The 24518-nt window shown below is 48.3% G+C and overlaps 1 protein-coding gene across 4 annotated transcripts in view; it reads left to right on the top strand.

Moving 5' to 3' along the window:
- The first annotated feature begins 393 nt into the window (after positions 1–393).
- Positions 394–24518, top strand: part of SPNS1 (SPNS lysolipid transporter 1, lysophospholipid) — a 176752-nt gene continuing 152627 nt past the window's right edge. For 2 of the 4 annotated variants that reach the window (XM_078652292.1, XM_078652291.1), the window contains exons 1-2: positions 418–514; positions 23979–24088. The gene's annotated coding sequence lies outside the window, so the exon portion shown is untranslated. Of the gene's footprint in view, positions 515–23978; positions 24089–24518 lie in introns of all 4 variants that reach the window. The other 2 variants (XM_078652289.1, XM_078652290.1) reach the window with 2 other exon arrangements.

The following is a 24518-nucleotide window of genomic DNA, read 5'->3' as shown; positions in this document are numbered from 1 at the left end:
GGCAGAGCTCGGCTATTGCCTTTGCAAATGCTTGTTAGTATCACATCCTGCTTTTGCAGACTCTCCAAACAACAACAAATGGGCTGTATATTTTTCTTTTGTTAAGGTGGCAACACTTTAGTCGCTGTCCTTCCGTTGCTTGTCGCTGTTTCTGGGTGTCAACCATATACTGTTGAGGCGAAACCTTTGCCGAGTGTTAACATGTAAAAATAACAAGAAGGTAGCAGAAATCACAAAATATACCGCTTTTGGTGCACAATTCCAGTTGCTCCGCCTAGCAGTCATCAATAATCTGTTACCAACGGTGTGCAGTGCAAGGGGCAACATGTGGTGTTGCTCCCATACCAAGATGGCGATTACGGTTGTCCTCTTTTTGTGTTTATTGTGTTCGTCAAGTAACGACCCCATTTGTGACATCCCAGGCCAGGAAGTAGGAGCAGAAAATAACAGATCACATGACTGAAAAGAGTCAACATGGCGACTTAACCGGTTTGAAGAAGGAAATACCAAAGAGGTGAGTGTGGTGGGAAAAAGGGAACCATACCTAAGTAACATACGCGCATTTCTGTATTTAGTTAAAGGCAGTGTTCGCTAATACCCGTTCATCACGCACAAACCCGCACTGGGATCGTTTAGTGATCCTGATGCTAGTGGCATTTACACTCCTCCTGTGGAGTGCACTAAATTCAGTGTGACTCACCTACAGCAGTGGGAATTCGGGGCGCATGAAAAGCGGCATGATTTCGTCGATATTGGGGGTGCGTTTCCCGCTGGATGAACATTCCTACCATAACCCTTCTTTGCTGTAGAGCTTAGTTTTGGCTTCCCAGAGAGTTCATTCTATTACTCTGCCTTACCGTGAACCCCACAACAGTTCCGAAAAGTGAAATGTCCGCTAACGAGATGGAAGTGGCGGTCTAGAATTCCTGTAGCCTTCAAACCTTGTCAAGCCGCACGCTAAGCAAAACATTTTGAGTTCGGGCACTCGAAACGTTTTAAGGAAGTCGAGAGGGATGGCATTTGGTGGTGAAAGCTTATTAAATACTTCACAATTTGGGGTTGGCTTGGGGTAGTAGCAGAATAGGAAAGTTGTGGTATCTAGAATTGTAACCTGATCCGGGTATGTTGCCATGTGATGATGTGGTGGCATGTATCTAGCACCTCCTCACTGGTGAGGGTTCTAAGAGAGTCAATTGCGAGACTAGAGCTGGGTGTCCTTTACTGTAGCTGGGGTCTCTGTTCCTGGATTCTTAATAAAGATATTGAAACAGTTCTCCTGGAGTTGAGGTCCTTTCAATATTGGCGACGTGTGACCTATGCATGTGGTGAAGCTGGCATTTATATATTTTATTTTAAACGTTTTATATAGCGCTAGCTTGACACGTGGGTATCAGAGCGCTTTACATACACACAGTAAAGACAGAAGAACATAGCATAACATAGTAGGAAGGCGGTAAGGAAGCAAAACAGAGAATCAAATACAACATGAAAAATAGGTTAACAGTGCAGGGGAGGGAGAGAAAATAAACGAAGGTGGCTAACACAGTCCGGTCACCAACTATCCTTAAATGTCAAGAGAGAGAGGAGTCAACTCGGATATTGAAGTCTAGGTTTGTTGACCATGGCCGGCGAAGTATATGTTGAGGAGATGGAGTTTCAGGTCAATTTTGAAACAGGGGAAGGAGGAGTTGCATCTGAGGAATCTAGGGAGAGCGTTCCACATCCTGGGAGCATTGCCAGAAAATGATCGGTAAAGAGTCGTTTTCTTTTTCAGTTTTGGAGGGATAAGAAGGAGTGAGTTGGAGCTTCGCAGAGTTCTGGATTTTCCTGCTTTTACCAGTTTGTTGTTTAGGTAGTTGGGAGACGGAGAGTGAAGGATTTTGTGTGTGATGCAGGCCAGCTTGTAAATACACCTTACTTCCAAGGGAAGCCAGTTGAAGGAGTTGAGAGCTGGTGTGATGTTTTCAAATCTTTTAACCCCAGATATGAGTCGAGCAGCCATGTTCAGCACTGCCCTTAGTGGGGCTAGGTGAGCTTTTGGAGTCCCTGTTAGGATGGCGTTCCAGTAGTCGATTTTAGAGAGCCCTAGGGATTGAACTATTGTCTTGAGGTCATTATGGGGACGAAAAGTTTTAAATTTCTTGAGCTGTTTTAGTGAGAAAAGCACACCTTTTGCAGAGTTTTTAATGTGGGGCTCCATTGATAAGTTCTTGTCAAGGGTAACACCTAGAGACCTAACTGAGTCAGATAGGACTGGGGGGGCGGCAGTTTAGGGCTTCCAGATTCTTGAGCACTCTTGGATTGGACGGTGGTTACTTTTTGGAGAGAATAGAATTAATTCCGTTTTCACTGGGTTGAGCTTTAAGTGGTTTGCGTTGATCCAAGTTTGGATCTCGGATAGAGTGACGTTGAGGTGTCGGATGTCGCTGGGTGATTTGATTTTGTTATAAATTTGGGTGTCATCTGCGTAAAAGTGGTAATTCACTCCTACTTATTTCAAGAAGATTGTGAGGGGCTCCATGAAGAGATTGAAGGGGAGAGGATTGAACCTTGCGGGACCCCAAGTGTGACTTTTGTTGGCTTCGAGAGACAGGAGCTGATTACATTTTTTTGCGAGAGGTGCTGAATGGAAGGAGGTGAACCATTTTAGTTTTGTGCCGTTAATGCCCGAGCGCATCCTCATGGTCTCCAGAAGAGCTGGGTGATTTACTGTGTTGAATGCCGCAGATAGGTCAATAAGGATGAGTAGGCAGGCATCACCTTCATCTAAAGCCCTGTGAATATCGTCAGAGATGTTGAGCATAGCTGTTTCAGTACTACAGCCCTTCCTGAATCCTGATTGAACGGTGTCGAGGAGGTTGAACTCATCAATGTGTTTGTTGAGTTGGTGGAGAACGCATTTCTCCAGTGTTTTTGCAAGGAAAAGGAGGTTGGAGACAGGTCTAAGGTTGTTGAGCTCGTTAGGGTTGGCCCCTGGTTTGTTGAGTATGCGTGTGATTTGTCCTAGTTGAAGGGAGTCTGGGGCACAGCCTGAAATGAGAGAGGAGTTGATGATTTTTGTCCAGAAAATGGGAGGGGTCCATAGTGTGGGAAGAAGGTTTTAGGCTTGCAATTATACTGAAGACCTCGTTTTCCGACATTAGCTCGAAGTTGGACCAATGCTCATTGTTTTTTAGCTGGAGGCAGATATGATTGTTCTTGGTAAGAACTCTTTCTGATTGGTCAAGGGTGATTAAAGGGGGGCAGGTTAAGAGGGAAGGAGGATTTGAAGTTTGGATGAAGGATTGATCAATTTTTTAGACTTCGTTAGAGAAGAAGGTGGCAATTTCTTCACATCGCTCTTTGGTGGCTTTGATTTCGTGAGAGGGAGTGCAGTTTGTTTGGCTTTTGACAATGTTGAAGAGTTCTCTCGGTGTGTTTTTCGCCAGATCTAGTTGGCTGCGGAAGAAAGACACCTTTTCTCTAAAAATGTGTTTTTTGTATGCCAGCTGAGCAGATCTAAGTTGCGCTAGCTGCAAGGTCGAAGGGTTTAGTCTCCAAGACCTTTCTGTTTGTCTGAGTTGACGCCTTTCATTATTAAGATCCACGTTGAACCAGGGTTTCGATTTGATTCGCCTCATTTGTTTGAGTGGAGCTACTTGGTCTAAAACCTCTGTCATTGTTGCATTAAAGTGTGTAGTGAGGTCATCGGCCGTCCAGTTGGTGGGTTGGAGTTGTTGATGTGCATGAATCCTGGATTCAAGTTTGGTTAAAGGGACTTCTTTGATGTTTCTGGTCCAATGCTTAGGTTTGTCATCACAAATAGGTTGGTGTCTGACAAGTGCATCAAACTTGAACAGAATGAGGTGGTGGTCGGACCAGTCATTGGGATAAATCGCTCTCAGAGAGACCAGTTCATTTTTGGTAATGATCGCATCCAGCGTTGCACCTTTGATTTGAGTTGGTTCATTGCAGAGTTGTTTGAGGATGTATATTTCAAGTAGGTTGGATAGGTTCTGGACAGTGGAGTCTTCTGGGTTGTTCCAGTGGATATTGAGGTCACCCAGGAACACATCTTTTGTGTCTGTCAGGGAGAAACGTGTTATTAGGTCTGTTAGTTCTTCGGTGAAGAGAACACGCTCTCCAGGAGGATGGTAGATGGTGTGAAATTTGATGGGCGAGGTGCCCTTGGCAGTGACTTAGACACCCAGGTATTGAAACAATAGGTATTATGCAGGTTTAAGTTTGGTAATCTGTATTCCAGCTTTGTGGATGATGGCCAGTCCCCCACCAGTTTTGATCGGCCTGTCTGGTCTGATGATGTTGTACCCTGGAAGGGTGAGAATGTCAAGAATGGGGGTGGAGTAGACATTGAGCCAGGATTCTGTGAGGAACGCAATTTCTATTTCTTCAGCGAGTAGAGCTTCAGCAATGTCTGTGGCATGTTGTACTGGTGATCTGCAGTTTAGGAGCATGCAAGAGAGAGGGTGGGGAGCCTCAATTTTAGGGTAATGAGTGGATAGAGGTGTACTGAGCAGAAGGTCTAGGCGAGTGGACAGTTTTAGGGATTCTGTTAATGCCAACAATAACAGGGGTGGTGATAGGGGCTGTATTCTGGCTCAAAACAAGGTAAGAGTAGTTGATCGCATCATGTTTCAGTACTGAAAAGGGGTGGTGATCCCGGTTGGATCGCAGAGCCTGACTCGCCGACGGAATGGAGGGTTGAGGTGTGCTCTGTGGGGTCATGGGAGAGATATTGAGGTGGGTGGGAGCAAATCTACCCGGGTAGAAGGAGCACGGTGGCTTGATCCTGTTGACAAGGTCTTGTAAGTATAGGAAATCGACGGCAAGGGAGTTAATTTTCCGTTCCATTCTGTTCAGTTGCTGTGTTATTGTACTGAAAAAGCGTAATGTTTTGGCAGGGGCCGGGAATGACTTGGGTCTGTGGAGGGAGAGAGAACAGCGGTCGGTGATTGGACGGAATCAATAGGATTAGGAGAGGGAAGAGGTTGGACGCGGGGAACTAGGTTAGTAATGCTCCCATTCAAGGTGTTCGCAGGAGGATCAGTGGGTCTAATGTCCAAGGGAGGAGGGAGAGAACTTCTAGGTAGCAAGTCAGAGTTCCGGGGAATGTCAGTGAGATTATCGGTGGAGACAGGTTGTGTGTGTGGGACAGCGGAAGGGGAGTGAGCAGTGATAATAGGGAGGAAAGTGTCCGCTGGATTGGTGATGACGTTGGACATGGAAATGCAAAACAGTTGATGGACAGAATGCAGAACAATGTCATACATTCACCCCAGTACAGAGATCTGGGCCTAAATCCATCGTTTTTTTTTGCACTCCACACCACCCCAGTTCAGACATGGCCATATGCAAACCAGCCTTGACCCTGTGCCACGGGGATTGTCCGTAAGATTAGCAGTGGAGACAGGTTGTGCATGTGGGTGTGGGACAGCGGAAGGGGAGTGGGCAGTGGTAGTAGGGGGTGAGTGTCTGCTGGATTGGAGATGACGTTGGACATGGGGGTAGTAAGGGCTGGGGGAAAAGGGTCTAAGTTGCAGGAAGGGGTAGTTTGTGAGGGAGGGTTCAGATTATCAGGGGTCGAGAGGGGAGGGCCTGTGGTGATTAGTCACGGGAGGGCTGTGGTTAGTGTCCAAGCTGTCTAGATCGAGATCAGCCTTGTGGTGTTTGTTAATTGTGAGTTTGCTGTTCCTGGTGTGATCAGTTGATGTAATAATGGTGGGTGTTTGGAGACCGAGAGTAATGATAGGGGTAGTGTGATTGTATTGAGTGATGGTGGATGTCCATGAGTTGAAGAGTGGGTCTTCATGGCAGGGAGATTGGATCAGTTCCACGTTATTAGTGAGGGTGGAGGGGGATAGGGGTGATAGGGTTTGATGGCTCAGTTGAGTTAACAGGGAGAGTAGTGTGGGGAAGTGGCGGTCAAAAGTGGTGAGGTGCGTGTCGGTGGCTTATATGAGAATGGTTCCAGTTCTGTAGAAGGAAATGGTGAGTTCCCCTTTGAAGTTAGGGGAGATGGTTGTGGAGATTTTTTCACCATAGGGAATGATTACTGACTTGGTGACTTGAAGGTGAAGAAAGAAGGTGTTTTTCCATTTAGTTGGGCGATTAGTGTAAAAGATTAAGTTAGTTTTCGTGTTATTTACTATGAGTGTTTTCGGGTGTTGTTTTAGAGTACTGTGCTTGAAGTTCTTTTTAGCATTACAGGTCATTTTGTCTGGGTAGTTAATGTACCACGAGTTGGGTCCGTAACGCACGAGATTAGAATTCCGGGTGGGGTTAGGCGGGCGCATGGTTAATATAAGAGAGATCGGTATAAAAGTTGAAGGGAGGAGAGCTTCCTTCCTTGAAGTTCAAACGGATTAGCAGTCAGGAGCAGTCAATTATAGACAATCCTAGACCTAACATAGGCAAAAGGCGATACTTTCCGCTGTTGTGTCGTTCGGAATGAGAGCGAGATCAGGGCAATAGAGGCGTCAGGCGTGCTCTTGTATAAAGCCCAGTTGCAATCAGGAAAGGCGATACTTTCCGCTGTTGGGTCGTTCGGAACGAGATCGAGATCAGAGCAATAAAGGCGCCAGGCGCCTCTAATATAAAGCCCAGTCGCAGCTAGGACAGCTCAACAGGAATCCCCAGAACCGACCGCGTTCGCATGTCACCCAAAGTCTAAATACAGAATAGACTTGTAGCCCCCAAGCCCACGTCTCTCCTCACTTTCTGCGGGAGAGACGAAGAGGCAGCAGGAGGGATCAAACAGGACCTCAGGAGCTTAGTCCCAGCGCGCGCATCACGCCTCAGCCTTCACCTGACCTCGACGTGTTCTTCTTCGCCATCCAGGACCAACGAGACGCTCAGGAATCTATCGGCCTAGGGCTCTTTCGACGCATCTCCTGAGGCACAGGCATTAACCTCCCATTGCGGTGGCAGGCAATCACTCCACTGGGCCATTTCGTCCCCTCAAGCCAGCCACGCTAGACTGAGCTACGCTCAGAATCACCAGCGGAAGCAGGGCTCATCAGGCAGCCCCTCAGGAGCCAGGGCACTAAGCTCCAGCAATGCGGAGGCACAAAGCAACGTAGCAGGGCGGATCGGACCCTTGAGCTCAAAGACCATCACGGGTCTCGGGAATCCCTGCCGGCAGTGGACTTTCCCACAGCACCTCAGGAGTCACGGGCAATAACTCCCAGTGTGGTGGCAGGCAGTAACTTTGTCTGCATCAGGGCTCCTAGAGCAGCACCAACAAGGGCCCAGGGACTCTGCTTCCCAAGTGCTGTGCGAAGAAGCAATGCAGCAGGGCGGATCGCCCCCTCTGGCCAGCAGCACATCCTGGATCTCAGCCGAGGGGAGGTGGGGTGTGCTCCTTACTTCGCCCCGAAGATCATCACCACAACAATGTGAGCTCGGATGCTGTGAGAGGCAGGAAAGATACTCACCTAGCAGCAGCATGACTCTGCATCAACTGCAGCCAAGACTCTGGAGGCTCCGCTCCACACTCCAGTCAGAGGCAGTCCCCGGGGAGCATCATCGTTGCAGAAAGGACTTCAGGTAAGTTTCTTGCCAAGTTATCTTCTTTGCAGGGGTGTATCGTTGCGTTGCAGACCAGTTTCTTAATGAGGAGGATGTTGTGTAGCAGGATGGATGGAGGGCATAAACAGGGATATTCACACAAGAGTGATCCCTAGTCCCGGAGCTTCTTTGCAACTTCATGAACAAACGGAACAGATCAGGACAGAGGATCCCAACGCAGTACCAGTAAAGTGTTCGTAAGCAGTAGCAGACTGAATTCACTGTGGGACTCGGCGGTCGTCGTTCATAAAAAACAGTAGGGGAACTGTGAAGCTGCATGCGATGGAGCAGGGTCAGTGAGCGTGGGGCGAGGTCAAAGGTGTGGCTAAAAAACAAAATATTCTGTAAGCTTTTTCGCCTTCCACCTTTCGGTAGCTACATATAAAACAGCGCACACCGTAAGTGAGAAATAAAAAAAAAGTTATGTTAATCAGTGGCTAATGCACTATAGTATAATACGTTATGAAACTTGTACTAGTAAATGCACTGCATAGGTCTAGGTGTAATAGAGAGCCACACATTAAATCTTATTTGGTGCAGTGGAGAGTAGGGGCTTGTGTATTTTTAGCGCTACAAGGTCACAGCCTGTGACAGAAAGCATTGTGAATATGTAGGTTAATGTTGCATTCGGTGTAAGATAGACTGCTACAAAATGTGCAAAAAGTTTTAAGATAAAATGAGGGTTCCAAAATATAGATTTGAATAATACCCAGACTGTACACAATGTATTTGTTTTATATAGCTGTCCCTTAATAGCAAGCACCTCACCACTCGGCAGTAGCTCCCTTGCACTACCACTTAAAGAGTACATCTTTGTCATCGCAAAGCTTTAAGCAATTCTGTTTATTAGAGCCAGTGCAACTTTCAAACACCCTTTACATTTGCAGATTAACTAGTTGTGCACATTTGCCTTTCTTTCAGGCAGGAAGGCAGGCGACCTGGCAAGAAAGCTTGTTTATTGTTTAGTTGCCTGCCTGCCTTCAGTTTCACTGCACAAGAGACTCTTTGAATGATACTTCAGCAGAAGCATTAAAACTATCGGAATTAACGGTCCCAGGACTGTTGTCTTTTTACAAAAAGTAGGGGAACGGTTTCCATAAATTAAGACTGTTTTTGCATGTTGTGGCCCTCCGATCCTGCCCACTTAGACCACAGATGGGACTTGCAGTGACACAGCACTGTTTTGTTTTACCTTTTATCTCAGTCAAAAACGCTTCACGCTCCTCGCTTGCACGCGCCGCTCTCGTGCCTCAGGTGGTATCTGGCGCGTGTATATCGGTCGCATACACCGAGCTGGGACACAAACCCTGCCTCAAGTGTCCTCTTGTGTACTATGATGACAGCTTCTTTCCGCAGAGTATGATGCTATGCCTCTGCTTTGCCTGGCCCTACCTGCCTGCCCAGTGTGTCCCCAGCACATTGAGTACCGGCATGAGGAGGCAATCTTGGATCCGGACATTCTTCCTTGCAACGCAATGCATTTTGAGCAGAAGGCGTACCTCAGTGACACGGACACTGTTTATTCTGAAACTTCTTGTGTTAAGTGCACACCTCATTTGAAAGGTGTGAGGTTCACTGTTGCCCCGATGTGTGTCTCAGCAACACACACCTTATTATTGCTTTTCTGGTTGTTGGTGAAATGATGTCACTCCAGTCTGATGTTTTTTTCAGTGACACGCACACCAGTCATGCTGAAACCCCTGCTGATAACTAAGCACCACTTTTGTTAGGTCTTGTGAAGTTTTCTTTTTAGCTTGATGTGTGTCTCGGTGACACACTCTCTTTTCCACTGAATTTCTGCTTGTTTGGTGACCTCAGTGACACGCGCACCAATTCCCCTCATCAGGCATTTTTAACTTATCAATGTTTAATCACACAAGGTGCCATTTCTTCCCTTAAAGCCATAAGTGTATGAGAGAAAGAGGTTGTGGGGCAATTGGGGGCGTGGTTTAAGAACATTTGTTGGTGGCTCTTTTCCAAATTTAGGTTGTTCATTTTACAGCTGGTCTAGTGTTGGGTCTTTCATTGACCTTCTTTTACCCATATCTTTTACATGGGCACTCTTAGGGTGTAATTATCTTTGTAAGTAACTTTTGTCAGAGTATTGTTGTCATGCAGAATGTCACGGCACCACCATTTCTTCCGGTGTCACCCGGGGATCCTCCCATACAGTGGATAAAGTGGAAGAAAGTTTTCGCTCACTACGCAAGGCTGTGTTGGGCTTCCTTGAGCGCTGAATGGAGTACCTCATTGTTATTACACTGTCTGAGTCCGTAAAGGCGAAATGTGTTTGAGCACCTTTCGGAGTTGTCAGGTGATGAAGTAGTTGATCTGAATGAATATGAAATTTGCTTGAGAAAACTTGACTTGCATTATCTTCCCAATCTTAGTATGGTCCTTGAGCGCTATCACTTTATTAGGGGAATGCAACGACAAGGAGAGACTGTAGAGCAACACATAACTGAGTTATGTAGATTAGCCTCCACATGTGGGTTTGGGAGGGCTAATAAAGAGTGTTAAATGGACCAGTTTATGCTAGGGTCCATGCTAGAAAAGGCCAAAGAAACCATGTAGCAAAAACATAATCCCTTTCTGCATGAAGTCTTGACTCTAGCTGAAATTCATGAACACTCGAAGGCCCGTGTAGACATTATTCGTAGGGATGAATTACTCACTAACAAAGAAAATGGCAATATTTCTGTTAAGATTGTGTGGGAAAAGTCATTAGGTGAGAAGCCCAACATCAGAAAACCAACTCCAGACAAAGCAGATGCACTTAGCAACACTACCAGAACTTTTTCTGGCAAATGTTTTCGCTGTGCCAATGCTGGTCACATGGCAAACAACAAGGACTGCGCAGGATAGAAACCTGTTTGCAAAAGTTGAGGGAGAAAGTGACCCTTCACAAGTGTAGTAAATCTAATTTAAAGAAAGTGAGAGAAATTGATTGTGATAATGGTGATATGGTAGAGGAAACTAGTTTTTCAAACCAAGATTGTTATGTTATATTATGAGGTATTTGTAGAGCTTGCGGCTACTCCGGGGAGTGTCTCGGCTCAGTTTTTCAAAAGTCGCATAAAACGAAGGAGATCCTGCACCTGTCTCAGAGAGGGATGCAGTTGCTACCTGACTTGACAGAAATAACCTTGACAAGCATGTCAGGTGCTGGGTCGAAGACCTCAAACTTCTGGATGGGGTATAGGGCTGAATATTATTTCAGATGTATGGAGCTCCAATATTGTGGAATGCTTTAAAGGCTAGCACTAGGGCCTTAAAATTGACCCTTTTTTAGGTCTCCCCTTCGCAGCGTGCATGCGCTGCATAGGAGGACCTTTAGCCGTCGCTCTGCTCTTTTTGGAAGCACATACTCGTGCTTGTGGCGGCATCCACTTTGCGGGAGCGAGCAGGGGTGCGCCACAAGCACGAGTATGTGCTTCCAAAAAGAGCAGACTGCGCGCACACGCATGCACCACCGGGCTTGTTGTTCCTGTGACTAATTAGCGCGTTTGCCGGCGGCTAGATGGCAGATGCTGCATGTAGAAGACACCTTGCGCTCACTGCCACAACATATCCCTCACACTGGTATACAGACTTGTCAGGAGCTCCCAGAATCTTTAAGATGACACTGGTATTTCCTCCCCCCTTTCTTTCCATCTTTCTCTCCTCGCTCTCTTGTTCTTCTTCCTTACACCTCCACCCCCTCACCGCCTGTCCTATTTCCCTCCTCGCGCTGTACGAAGTTGCTTTCCCTTTCATGTTGCTGAAGCCGGCCCTGGATGACCCTTTCAGAGCCTGGCGTGTGTTCTTCACTTATCAGGTGATCTCTTTTCAGAAAGCAATTTTCTACTCTGAACTTAATGAAAGAAATGGGCGATGGCTACCTTGCTCAGTCGGTTGACGCACCTGCTGTAAATTTCTGGCTGCAGTCTGAACCCCTCAAGTTCAAGACATGTTTTTGTGACATACCCTATCAAGTCACGGTTTTTGGGAAATTATATTGATAAATAAATGTGTAAAGCGCATGGCTACCCCAACGGGATTTCCCAGCGCTACATGAAAGGAAATGGCAGCAGTGATGTTAAAATATTCAACAGCTTACAAAACTCGAAAAAGGAAGTACAATTAGAAATATTTATAGGGAGAGAATAGCGGAGGGTAGGACCTCGACAGGCAAAATCCACTAGCAATCTTTAGCTTCTGTTTAGGCTTTCATTCAAATCACAGGAGTTTTAGAATGAGTTCCGTCCACCCTGGTGAATTAGGGTATTGTCAAACTCGTGTTTTCTAATGCTTGTTTCAAGTTTTATAGAAAATCCACTTTATATTTCAAATATTTTGAAGTCTCAGTATTGTAGTCACCAACCTAATCCATGCATGCGTCTTTTACACACCCAAACTACGCTAACAGTACACATGCCCGAAACTTGCAACCTCTCGAGACGACTCAGCATGTCATGATTGATTGAACAATTTGACGGTGACTGGCAGCTGTCAGACCCCGTTAACACACTGACAATTTAGTTTGTCCGACAATGTCTGGCACATAAATGATTACATTAATACTGCTAATTATATTATCAAGATTTTTGCTACTACTAATATTGGAGTTATTAATATTCTCATAATAATAACTTCGAAATGACTCTGCAGTTCAATGTCTCTTCAGAACTATTTGTGCACATAAATGATTGTTTGATAGTAGTAATTATTCAACCAATATTACAGCGAATATTATTGGAAATGTTATTAATATTTAAATATTAATAATGATTATTATTAGTAGGAACTGCAAAGTGAGTCCGCAGATCAATGTCTCTTCAAAACTGTCTGTGAGAGCTCAAGGTCACACAGTTGACCCAGCTGTTCCTTCATTGAGATTGATAAAATGAGTATGTGCGAGTGGTAATAAATTAATTATTGCACTAGCAATCTGCAACATGCGCAGTGCAAAGAGCCATAAAAAACAGAAGATGTTGCTAGCCCCAGACAAGGGAACCAAAATCAGCCTTGGTAAAGAGACTCAGACCTGCCCCTCTCTCTTGGTTTCCCCGCCTAAGCTCTCTCTTTCCAGCCACCCATTCCCTCTCTCCTTCTTCCCTCTGTCTCTTCTCTCTTTCCCTCTCTCTCTTGCAGCCTCCATATGGCTGCTGCAATTAACCCTGCTGAGATGAGGAAAGTGGCAGATATACCAGGAGTAGTCCTGTGCTTTGAAAACCAGTTCCAAGGGCTCCAGGAGGCCACCAGGGAAAAGCACAGTAGTATTAGTACCCTGTCCTACCCTGCTAGCTTCACAGTTGCCTTACCTGGCCTTTAACTCCTTTTAGTCCTCACGCACATTGCTGAGCTCGAGCTGCAGGCCCGAACGCTCCTTAGCCACAGAACCCCCAAGCTCCACCTCATAAGCCGACTTGATGCCAGTCACCTCACGGTTCACTGTCTCTTCACATTCAGTGATTCTCAGTCCAGTGTTCTCTGACTCGAGCAAGCGCACCATGTTGATGTAGATCGCAAGTCTGTCTTTGAGGTCCTGCCGTTCCTCTTTCTCCTGTAGCCGTGTGATGCGGGTGGGAGACAACAGCGGGGTACCTCCTTTCCGGGTGCCGCACTTCTGGCCCGGGGTCTCCATAGCAGCAGTCGTTGGGTGGAGGTTTCTTCTGTGTCCCGACAGAATCTGCTGTTGGGGAGGCAAGGGAGCAACTGACAGCTGGAATGTCCTCGTCTCTGCTGCTGGCAGTCAGTGCACCCGCCTCTCTGGCTCCAGCTCACATTTTGTTTGGGAATATCTTTATTGCATTTTTTTATAATATTTTCTCGGTACAGACAAGTCAAACATAGATTTTCAGTGCACTTATATACAAAATTGATATCGCTGCGTCATTACATATAGTGTCTTAGATAATACTACTCGGTGAACACAGCATAGTTTGTCTCAGAAGGCTGCATGCATTAACAATGTAGTGTGGGCATATAACACCCACGTATGCTGTCACCTCCAATTGAGGGGCAGGACTTGTCCAACGTATATATCTTCTTCTTGCAATGGTTAATCAAAAGCGACCATGTCTATTTGCACAGTTACACACAGTTCGTGTACAATACAATCGTTGAATAACAATGGACAGTAAGGCATGGGTGATTGGAAGTGAACAATGCCACTAATTGTAAGATATCCACATTTACCCAACTTTTGGAACATAACTAATAAACTTAAAATGAATACAAAAGAAAGAGATCTCAAGTACATAATCAGATGTATGTAACTAGTGTATTATGTGCCTTTCGAGGGAGGCCGTGCCAAGGGCCGCGCGTGTGTTTGCAGATTTGGGTTACTATTCCTAAGCAATATGTTTTTTGTGGAGATCAAGGTATCATGCGTCTAGGGTTTTGTACATGTAACATCCTGAAGGAATGTGGGGTCCCTGCACAGCTCGACAGCGCCCAAGCAACGTTTCAGTTATCGTCTCCCACTCGTTGTGCGTAGGGTGCACACAGTGCTGCACTAGCTTGTGCAAGAAGTTTCAGGATATCGTCCCAGCCCTGTGCAATCGGGAACTTACGTAGGCCAGCCATTTCTTCCCTATGAAGAATGGTACTCTCTGCCTGTGCCCAGTTTTCTAGAGACTTTAACCAGTGGAGTACCTCCGGAGGTTCTTTGTATTTCCATCTCCTGGTTATCAATCATTTTGCAGTGATTAAACCTAAGTCACAGAATCTAGAGCTGACTTTATTAGCTTTTGTGCGTTTGTAAAACCCCAAGATGCAGACTTCTCATGTGTGTGGCACTTCAGTATTAATGCTGTTGGTAAGAGTTTCCGTAAGAGTGAAGCAAGGGGCAGGACCATAGCATGTGCAGTAGGTCAGCATCTAGTAGATGACATCTTGGGCAAGCAGAAGTGGCAACATTACGCCCGGAGTCTCTACAGTGGCTTTAACACATGTGTAAGTAGGGCCTGCACTAGCCAATGGATCACATGTGTCCCCTCTCCCATCACATGTAGATATTGCAACAACAGGTGCGTTTGTGGCTCGGTTGTCAGATCTCTCCAGTGTAGTGTCAACGTCCGTATGATGGCTGCGTGTATGAGAAACTGGCCCACTGGCAAGCCAGTATCTATTGTCAGTTTTGCGAAAGACAACAAGGCACCATGCGTATGTAGTGTCTCCACTCCCACCTCAGTCCAGGGCAGCAACGCTATGTCCATTACAAAATCTCTGCCCCGGGGCGTACCAACCAGTGGCAGTATCGGAGCGTAAGGAATAGTATATTTTGTGAGTTGGAGGCTTCTTCTGTAGCATCTATGGGCCAATTCCATATGTAACAGTGTTGGACGGGGAAGTTTTGCCAGTAGATGGAATAAGCCGGAGATTTGTGTCTGTGTCCATGTACGCGTTGCAGTGGCGGTGTCCGCTAGTTTTTTTCTGCCGAACCACTGTGCAACCCACTGCAGCTGCGCAGCTAGGTAATACAATTCTAGATGAGGAACTGCCAAGTCCCCACATTCCGGTGGCGCGTATAGTTTCTGTAACGCTATTCTGGGCCGTCCTGCATTCCATATTAGACCCCTGAGTAATCCTTCCAGTTCCCGAAATAGCTGTGCCGGGACATATACTGGCAGATTTGCAAAATAGCACAATAGCCTGGGTAATACTATCATTTTAGTTGGGGTGATACGACTCATCACATTCAGGGGCAGAGTCTTCCAAAATTGGATCTGCGCCCGTATGAAGCAGATGGCGTGTACTAGGTTGCCTTCCATTATGTCCGCAGGGGATCTGTAAATGTATATGCCCAGATATCTAAACGTTATCGGGTACCAGGCAAGTGCCGCACCGTTGATTGTTATATCAGTTGCGCCCACATCCTCGCCAAAAGGATAAGCACCTGATTTAGCCCAGTTCACCTTGAGCCCCGAGACTCCTCAAACCGACAGAATATGTTAGATATGGAGGCGGTATGTCGTGCAAGTCTCATGTACAGCAACAGGTCATCCACGTATAGGGACACCGCATGGAGACCATCTTCCAGGGGGATGCCCCAGTCTGCTCCACTGTCTCGTAGCAGAGCTGCTAGGGGCTCCGTAGCAAGGGGAAAAAAAAGGGGGACAAAGGGCATCTGACATGAGCTTGCCTGTGCGGGCCCGCACTATGGGTCGCTGGTACAATAACTGTACCAACTGCAGATAGTCATCGCGTAGTTCGTATTTACGCAGCACCGCCGCCAGATAGGGCCACTCCACCTAGTCAAGGCCTTCTCCAGGTCTAGTACTAAACATCTAGACCGTGGCCAATTTTCCACCGCATATTTCTGAACTCTGAATAATCTACGGATGTTAAAAGAGGTGCTTCTATTTGGAACAAATCCAATTTGATCGCTGTGGACCAGGGTTGGTACAACCTGAGATATACGTCTGACTAGGGCGGAGGCAAGGATTTTATAGTCTGTGTTTAGCTAGGCCAATGGGCGAAAGGAGCCTAGGTTTTCAGGATCCCTGCCTGGTTTCAGGAGGGAGATCAGCGTCGCCTCATTTTGCGCATGTGTAAGGGCCGAGTCATCTAGAGCCGCTATGTACACCCGCAGCAGCTCCGGTACTAAGACATCGGAGTAGGCCTTAAAGAATTCAGCTGGCAGCCCATCCGGGCACGGCGACTTGCCATTTGATAGGGAGAAGATGCTATCGCGCAGCTCGTCTGGCAGCAAAGGCGCGCCCAGTTCATCCTGCTAATGCGCCGTCAAACTCGGCAGTGTCAGTCCAGTATGTCTGCCTCTGTTGCTCGCAAGCGAGACCTGTACATCCCGGTGTAATGCTCCACAAAAGCATCATGTATATCTCTCTGGGTATGGACCGTGTTGCCACGTTAGTTCTGTATAGACATCACGGGTGTGGTAACTGCGTCTTGTTGTATTAACCACAATAGCAACTTGCCGGGCTTGTCTCCCACATAATGGGTGTGCACCGAATGTGCTCCGTAATTCAGATTGCTAAGACGGTCAAGTAATCTGTTATGTTCCCCTCTGAGTCTCGTCAATGATCCATCGTCACCTTCCACGGCTTCTTCCTCCCCGCGGAGCAGGCCATTTACAAGATGTGTAAGTTCAGTCTCTAATTGTCTACGCATGCCCGCCTGCATACCAAGGCATTCGCCCTTAACCACTACTTTAAACGCATCCCATTCTACTTGGGGTGTTGTGGCGGTGCCAGTATTCTCCTCAAAGTAACGCAGAATATGTGTGGCTAGCAGCTCTGGAAGGGTGCATCTAGTAACACACTTGGCTGCAACCGCCAGGTTGGGATTGGAGGCCGAGGGTGCTCCCATAACACTTCCAGTATATGCGGGTTATGATCTGAATGTGTCGTTCTCAGGTAATAGACCGTGGACACATGTGAAAGTAGTTCCTCCGAAAGCATTTACCGGTCTAAATGTACATGCAAGCCGTGTGTGCCAGAGTAATAAAAGTTCACTCTATCATGTGGATTACGATGTCTCCAGATGTCCCTGAGAGGCCACAGTCCTGCCCAGTTAGTCAGCGCCTTCATGGCCGTATGTGTGTTTGTGCCCGGAAGGGGTGGGAAGGAGCGGTCCAGGGAGGTGTCGAGCACTGTTATAGTCCCCCTCAGAAGCATGGGTATATCATGCCATGGCGCTAGGACAGGCGACATATCATCAAAAAAGACTACCTGGTCGGTGGTGTGGTGTGGTGAACAAAATAACGATGGATTAAACCCAGATCTGTGACTGGGGGTGAATGTTTTGCCATTGTGCAACATTCCGTCCATCAATTGTTGTTTTTGCATTTGTCACCCCGAATGGGACGGGTATGCTCAGACGTGAGTCCCCTGCTCTCCATGCCACTGGAATCAAGCTATATGAAGGCTGATAGCCAGAAACCGGTCCTAGGATGCTTGATTCCAGTCCATGGAAGACATGGCTTGGCAGTTCGGGCTTGACTGTTCCCATGAGGCACAGGGTCAAGACTGATTTGCTTATGGCCATGTCTGATCTGGGGTGGTGTGGTGAGCAAAATAACAATGGATTAAACCCAGATCTGTGACTGGAGTGAATGTTTTGCCAGTGTGCAACATTCCGTCCATCAATTGTTGTTTTTGAATTGGTCGGTGTTAGGAGCAGATAGTCATACAATCACAACCTGTCTGCCATCCAGCGTACCCCGCACCACCACGTATCTGCCTTCCGCGTCGATCAGCGATTGTGTAATTCTGAGCAGGACTCCCGGTGGTACCCAAATTAGCGCGCCTCGTGCATATGTGGAATATCCCGTGGCGTATAATTGGCCTCGCCATCGGCGGTGTAAGCGCTGAATTTCTGATGTGGCTAAGTGCGTCTCCTGCAAGAGAGCTATTTGTATGTGGTGTCTCTTGAGGTATGAGTATATCTGATACCGATGTGATGGTGTATGCATGCCTCGCACATTCCATGTGCCAATTTTAATTGCAGACATGTTCTCTAAAGTACACACACCTGTTATATGTTGCTAGCAACCCATCAGACTCACCCAGTACACATGACCTCGCAGAGCACGACCTCCCCCACTTGATGGCTAGCGACATATTTTGTTGGGCTGGATGGGTGTACCATAAAAGATATCTCATAACAATCCAATACAATGACATAAACATTAAAATAATGCCAAAAGGGCGATAGTGCAACAAGCAATCGCCCAAACCAATCGTCCCCTCAATAGAGGCAACAGTCAAAACGTCTTGGGGTGGGGGGGGGGGGGTGGGGGGGGGTGAACGCTACTTACGACTTACAGGTGGCTAACAATATATGTGTCACATGTTCTAGAGGCTCCCCGTCTACAGGCATAATGCAATATAATGGAATCAAGCTATGCGCCCTAGCTCGGGAAACTTCGCCGGTCCAACGGTGTGCACTGGCACCGGTGCCACTGTGACAGAGTATAGATTCAAACCCTTCCCAAACATGATGGCACTCACCGGCCCATACGCGTCCCAGCAGCCGAAGCATGGCCTCTCTATATGGGCGTATCATTAACAACTGGGTACATTTACATATACATCACAATACCTTAGTGTGCAGTCCAATCGTGTCACAACGTTCATATGATGCTGTCTGCGGGGTAACGTCCGGTTGCTCAGTTGAGTCATGCGAGTTTTGTAGACCATATACCTGCTCGTTGTCGCTGTACAGGGCACTTGGACTTGAGTTTGATGCAACTTCAGCTTCCAAAGAACCGCTGATCTCCGCTACCGCCTGCAAGGCATCTCTTTGGCCACTGAGAATCAAATCCATGTGCAGTCCCATCGGTGGCGAGGGCGGCACCCGGGTTCCCGTCGTTTTTCTCTCTCTCTCTCACTCTCCTGCAGTGGCGAAAGGGGCCTCTCAATTTTAGCAAGGTGGCCGAAACTGAAGTGTCACGAGGACCTGCAGCGGTGAAGGTGTCCAGCCAGTCCTCTGCTTCCTCCGGGGTGGCGAAGAAATGCGTTTTATCGCTTGCCACCACCCGCAAGTGCGCCGGGAAGAGCAATGAATATTTCAAGCTGTGGTGTCGAAGGCGTTTCTTTACTGCCATAAAGGAGTGTCTTTGCCTCTGCACCTGGATGGTATAGTCCGGAAAAAACATTATTTTATGGTTATCTTGCAGTTTCCTGGTTTCTTGCAGGATGGAATCCCGGTAATTGAGAAGTCGCAGAAGCATGGGTCGCGGAATCGACCCCGTGGGGGGAGACCTTGCAGGGACTCTGTGTGCGTGCTCTATAACAAAGTGAGGCGAGAGGGATCCCTCCGGTAGGAGGTCTTTGAGCCAATTTTCCATGTGCAGCGCAGGCTCCCTTCCTTCCCAGCGTTCCGGCACTCCCACTATGCATATGTTGTTTCTTCCTGCCCGTCCCTCAGCGTCTTCGGCCTTGTCCTCCAGGAACTCCTCACAGTTGAGCAGGTCCTGAACATGCTTGTCCGTCTGGGCCACTTGCAGTTTGATGAGCGTAGTTTCCAGAACGGTGGTGCAATCTGTTAACTTCCAGTGGTCTGCGTGCAGATGAGTAAGGTCTATAGCCACCCTGTCAATCTTAGATTCCAGAGAGGTGCGAGTCTGATTTATATTTTCTTCCAGCCGTTCCATCGCAGCAAATACTGCGTCCAATTCATTCACCGTTTGGTCTGCATTTCCGTGCTTCGCCATCTTGTCTGTTTTAAGCTTAGCCAGTGGCTGCGGGGTCTGTGCACCCCCCCGTTCCGGCCCGCGCCCGGGTGCCACCCGACATGTGTCACCTGTCGTATTCCCGTGCATCTCCGTTTACGGCGGAATTAGAAGGCAATGACCACCGGACGCGCACCCCACAGCAGGGCCCACCAGTGGGTGGGAGGGCGTGGATGTCTACAGCAGCCTTCCCACAGGCCAGACCTCAGCAGTAGGGCACCGCCATCTCTACTAGATACGTGCACAGCAGTCCAGTCGTCAACTACAGGTCCCAATTTTGTGGCTTGCCACTAGCGGTGGCCTCAGTGGACGTCTCAGGGAGGGGTTGGTATGTTGTGGCCCCGGCAAGATGTTCCGTCAATTCCAATCAGGCTTCCCACTGTACTCCTGTCCGGATGCTTGCCTCTGAGCAGCGTCTGCAGCACAGTTCATGGACTACCAGGGCAGCAGTGTGCATTCCCGCGCCGACCCTAAGGGGCATAAGCTGGATGTCCCACCAGTGGCAGTCACAGCCGGGGACCGGCCCGTCAGCACGTCTCAGTGTCATGCACACACTCCACATGTCCATGCCCACCCGTGCTGGCGAGGAACAACATCTTGTAGCAAGTGGTAGCGTGGGAGTGGGGCCTCTCTTCACAAGGCCACGCATCAGGTGTAGGAACAATCAGGACACCGCCTCACAACACCCCGCAAATCAAGAGTGTCTCAGGGGCCTCAATCTCAGTCCGCCTCTCACTTTCAATGGAGCGCAAGGGATTACGAGAAGTAGTGGTCAGCCCCACAACTCACGGTCCTACCGTAGGGATCATGTCCATCGCCACCCCGCTCTGGCGGCAGTAGCAGCAGAACCGGTCCAGGCGGCAATCACTCTCAGCCTGTCGTCGGAAGTGGGGAGGGGCACTCTCCCAAGTCCCTCTGCGCGGTCAGCGGCAGGTCTATCAGGCTATCCGCGGTCCGTGCCCCTCACGCTCTCCCAGCCATCTGGTGCCAAGCCAGGTTACAGCAGATCTCGGGGTCCTGTAGTCAGCTCAGCTGGGGCTCCAGCCACTTCCCACCCACCTCGGCAGTGCAAGTTTGGGCGGCAGGGGGGAAACACCTGCAGTGTCACGCAGGGGCCGGGAAGTGCGCAAAGCGTCTCCAAAATCCATATAACGGCCATGAATAGACCGGTCCCGCAGCAAGCAGTAGAGTGTGTGTGGGGCCCCCCTATCTTCAGGCCATGCGGTGTATACGGGGACAATCATGACACCGCCTCACGGCGCCCCGCATCTAGAATGTCTCGGCGGCCTCCAGCGCAATCCGCCTCTCACCCCCAGCGGAGCGCAGGGACCGTGAGGAGCAGCAGTCGGCCACACCGCTCCCGGTCCACTACCAGGGATCACCACCAGCATGATCTCATTCCGGCAGCGGCAAAAACAAAGCCAGGCAGCGGTCCCTCACAGCTAGGCAGCAAGGGGGGGGCACCTTCTCCGGTTGTCCCGTGTGTCCAGAAGCAGTGTCATCTGGACATACCGGGTCCGCACACCCTCTCAATTATCGGGTGCCGGATCTGGCTACGGCAGAGTCCGGGGTCCCGCAGACCTCACCGCCAGGGCTCCAGCTACTCTCCGCACTCCTCAGACAATGTAGGCCTGGGCGGCTGGTGGGCGAGTACTCACTGCGTCTCATCGGGGACCGGGGGATGTCCAAAGCAGCTCTTCATTCTATGTGACGGCCATTTTGTCAATCTGGTCCTCAACGCCGCGCACAGCTCCTCCGTCACAGCAGGTCAAACAGCCAACAGCATCGCCCCACGTCCGCAGAGGCAAGCGGGCAGTACGGCCAGGTTCACCACCACAACGCACCACACAGCAGCAGAAAGCGGTGCAGGAGCCGCAGGCAGAGTCATTCGCCAGCTGTACATAACCACCGCATCACTCCTCGCGGCCCTGGGGGCGGAGCCAGACCCCGGGCATGCCTAGTGTAGATTGTCCACAACGGGGTCATGCAACAAGTAGCCTCACCAGTCGGACGGCACACAGTGGGGCTCAGGCGATTCCTGGTCGATTTCGCTACACCAGAATGCAGCCCCATAGGCGGCTGTATTCGGAGTGGTAAGCCTGTTCAGGGGAGCCTCCTTCAGAGTTCTACCCGAACACGTCTGCCTCCATTGCAGCTGTAGCCACGCCCCCCTGGCTCCAGCTCACATAACCAGGCCAAGCCAAGGGAGGGGTCATTACACTGCCAACTCCACGCCTTCAGTGTCATTCCTCTATTTTTATTACATGGAGACTTGGACAGGGAGGGGAACCCACTGGCAATAAACCAGAAATAACCCACCAATATATGTTACTTGGCTTGTTCTCCCCAGATGAGACCATTTTGAATGCCTCAAGCTGCAGCAACTGAAAAGAGACTACATTACTTTGCTTGTTTTAATGAAAGGGAAGAAAGAACATATACATCCTCCTACTATGAATATTGTTTTTTTATTGCATTTGCATAGCCTATAGGTCTCGCCTTTGGGACCTTAGAAGTGTTTAGTTATCTAGCACATGGCTAAACACTTATAAGGTCCCAAAGGCGAGACCTATTGGTTATGCCAATGCTTGTTTCTCTGAGAGCCAGTGCAGGGACTTTAGGCAGGGGGTCATGTGTGTCATGGATCCGACCTGGAGTACGGCCCTAGCCGCTGCCTTTTGTACCACCTGTAGGTGGCCTAGTAGGTGTTCGAGGGGGCCCAGGTACAGCACGTTAACCTAGTCCAGCCTTGACGTGATCAAGGCTTGGACCACTGTTTTCCTATGCGAGATAGGAAGCAGGGGGAGGAAATTCCCCATCATTATTTACAGCCCAAAACAGGTGCCGGCCACAGATTGGACCTGGGACTTCATGGACATATCAGCGTCCACTTTCACCCTGAGATTTTTTACGGTGGTATCTGGGCTTAGAGGGGGGGGGGGACAGATTCAGAGGCCACCATTGGCGCCATTCATCACCAGGAGTGTGTCCAAAGAAGATCATTTCAGACTTTTCTGAATTGCATAGCAGTTGATTGTGTTTAAACCAGGCAAACACCTTCTCCAAGCACGTGCTAATTTAGTTTCCTCTTTACGCCTCATCTTTCTCGCAGGTAAACAACAACTGAATTTCGTTGGCGTAAGATATAACTTTTGCTCCGTGCTGTTCTGCTAGGGGTGCAATGGGGGCCATATAAATATTAAACAGGGTTGGGCTTAAAACAGAGCCCTGTGGCACTCCTACATTCAACGGAGGAATGGGGGGGGGGGACCACACTGTTTGCTGGCGGCTTTCCAAGAAGGAGGAGAACCACCTGAGAACCATGCCCCCAATGCTGCAGTCCTGAAGTCTGCACAGAAGAAATTCGTGGGGCACGGTATCGTAAGCCGCCGATAGGTCCAATAATATCAGCACAGCTTCTATCAAGAGTAGTTTTGATCGTCTCGGAGACTTCCAGTAGGGCCGTCTCCGTACTGAAGTTGGCTCTAAAATCTGACTGGCTTGGATGTAAAACATGGGTTGCCTCTACGAAGTCAGTGATGACAACATTGACATACTTCTCCAAAGCCTTGGAGAAGTAAGGCAACAGTGATATTGGTGTGTAATAACTGACTACCGAGGGATCATCTGAAGGTTTTTTTTAGGAACGGGAGGATCTTTCAGTGTTTCCAACTGTCCGGCATCAAACCTTCAGACGGGGATATGTTCAGAACTCTGTTGATGACTGGGATCAGTACCTCGGAGATAGATGCCAGAGTTTTGGCAGGACACGGGTCCGAGGGGGAGCCGGATTTCAATGCCTTCATAATTTTAAGTGATGTGGCCATAGGGGTAGGGGGAAACTCCAAAAGGGTTTTGTCCAAAATTGGACAAGTAGGGGAGGACATGCCAGAATTGCCCTTGCTCTCAAGGGGCACAATGCCAAACGAATCCTTGATAGTTTTTATTTTGTTATAAAAAGTATTGCGTAATATGATTCGTCCATTCATAGGTGGGGGTGAAGGGGCGTTTTATGGCATTGGGGGAAGAAAAGTCCTTAACAATCTTGAACAGTTCCCAACTGCTGTGCCCGGCTAGTTCGATTTTTAGAGGCCAAAAAGGATTTTTTTCCCTCACAGACTCTGGCATAGTGGGCCTTCAATGGCAATTTATAAATGATTTTACTCAGAGGATCATAATGTTTCCTTCAAAACCGTTCCAAACATTTACACGCACTTTTGCTTTTTCTTAGTGCCTCTGTGAATCTGTGGTTGATCAGTCAGATGGCCCATTGGAGATTGTGCAAGTAAATGGGGAAGCTGTCAAAATGTTATTTGACTCTGGGACAAAGATAACCTTGATGTAAGTATTTTATGAGCAGATGCTTAAGAGTAGTGTGCAACTGTTGGGGTACAATAGAATTTAAGGATAGAACTATTCCAGGAATGATATGTTTCAGTAAAAGCAGATTCCTTGATTACATTAACATGACTTGTATGTATATCTTGACCCTAATTAGAACCCTGCAGTGTGAATGAGAGATTTACAAGTGGTCAGGAGTGTTTCGGAAGCCTGCTGTGAGTTGTTGAACTAGTATCGGATGTTTTCAAAAATGAGTTGGGTGTCTCAGGAATTATGTACACAGGATCAAACTCCAAGCCAATGCAGAACCCAAAATTGTGAAGGTTAGGAGTGTTCCTCTTGCAGGAAAAGAAGGCATGACGAAAGAACTGGATAAATTGATTACTACGGCATTATTCAAGAAGTGGAGGCCTCTGAATGGCTTGCACCA

Source organism: Lissotriton helveticus, chromosome 7 (assembly GCF_964261635.1).
Source record: "Lissotriton helveticus chromosome 7, aLisHel1.1, whole genome shotgun sequence".
NCBI classification, from domain to species: Eukaryota; Metazoa; Chordata; class Amphibia; order Caudata; family Salamandridae; genus Lissotriton; species Lissotriton helveticus.
Note: the sequence above shows the minus strand (reverse complement) of the source record. Positions and strands in the feature narration are given on the sequence as shown.